Below are 1,721 nucleotides of genomic sequence, written 5' to 3'. Positions count from 1 at the left end.
AAGTACTAAACTATTACTGAAATCAAACGTAGCAATCCCGTCAGTAATAATATTTATGTTAGTGACCATGAAAGTATAAAACAATATATTGAAATCAAATTGACCGAAAATGACCGTTTTTGACAGTATAAGTAATACCAGTACTTATTATTATTCTGTGGTAATACTAGTTTTTGACCAATTTGACCGTAAATGACGGTCAGTCAAATTCAGCCGCTTTAGTAATTTTCAACACTGGGTAGGACTATGGTGTTAGTACGATCGAAAAGCGGGTCTTCTTCGAATTAGTCTCATTTCGAAGGCAGTAGGCAGTTGGTAATTTCGAATTTATCGCTAAATGTAAGTCAATGTGCCAGGTAGAAACTGTGTAAGTGTCAAGCAAGACTGTTCCAGTTTTGTACCAGGACGTTCTTTGGTAAAAACACAAATTTAATTATTGTTACTGACGGGATTGTTACCATGTGCCTTAATTTTGAGTTTCTGATATTTCGGTACAGTTGTAAGCGCCATGGTCACGTAGTAACTGAAGAAACTTGCGGATGAGAATTAATTAAGGTACATGGTAGCAATCCCGTCAGTAATAATAATTTTGTTAGTGACCATGAAAGCTTAAAACAAAACACACACTTGTGGTGTACTGAAAATCAAACTCAAGCCCAGATTATGTATCAGGTCTGCAGTGATGTTTTTTTTTTAATTCAAGACAAGGCAGGTATTTGACCGCAATCGCACCTGGTGTTAAGTGAGATGCAGTCTAGGATATAGCCCTGTAAGTGCCTATTCACTCTTGCCATGAAAACGCCCGGATTATAGTGTTCGGGAAATACAGCAGCAGGCAGCGAATTCCAGTCCCTAGCTGTTGACTATGGATGATTAAATCGGCGTAATACCTACATAACACAAGAATAGCTTATCTTAGTTGAAGGGCCATCGGAAACATTGCTAACTATGCACCACAAATTACAAATACTCTTTAAAAAGACTAATATTGCGAACATTTTAAACGCAGTACAAGTACTTATCTCACCGTTCCCCCACATAAATTCCCTCGCTCTGCATCTTAACCCTTCAAAGACAGCCGATGAAAAGCACCCCGGAACCCTTCTGCAAAATTTATTGAACGATTCTTGAGGGCAGCCCGATCGTTCTGATAAATAAAGAATTATAAACGCCGTATTCTATGAATAGGGGAGATGGGGGCGGTGTAATTGAAAGGTGAATACAAGGCGGCAGACTGGGGTAAAGCGGTTGTGTTATGGATGCTACTTTTGGCGTCAGCTATTAACGGTTGGCTTCTTCAGGTATTCTTTCCCATGGTGACATCCCATTTTTTTCCACTCCATACAAGAACCACGTTGGTTATGGTTATAGTTACTGTTGAAGTAAGGCGGTGCAGCTCATCCTAAGTATTTGTTCTCTAAACTAAAATTTGGTTTTGGAGATATATGTATACTAGCTTTCCGCCCGCGGCTTCGCCCGCGTGGAATTTTGTCTGTCACAGAAAAACTTTATCGCGCGCGTCCCTGTTTCAAAAACCGGGATAAAAACTATCCTATGTTCTTTCCCGGGACTCAAACTATCTCTATGCCAAATTTCATCAAAATCGGTTGCGAGGTTTAAGCGGGAAAGCGTAACAGACAGACAGACAGACAGAGTTACTTTCGCATTTATAATATTAGTTGGGATTGGGATTTCCAGCAGTGGACTGGAATATCCTGAAA

This window comes from Ostrinia furnacalis, unplaced genomic scaffold (genome assembly GCF_004193835.3).
Source record: "Ostrinia furnacalis isolate ACB-3 unplaced genomic scaffold, ASM419383v2 OfSCF2600, whole genome shotgun sequence".
Lineage (NCBI taxonomy): Eukaryota > Metazoa > Arthropoda > Insecta > Lepidoptera > Crambidae > Ostrinia > Ostrinia furnacalis.
This window is presented reverse-complemented; position numbering follows the sequence as displayed.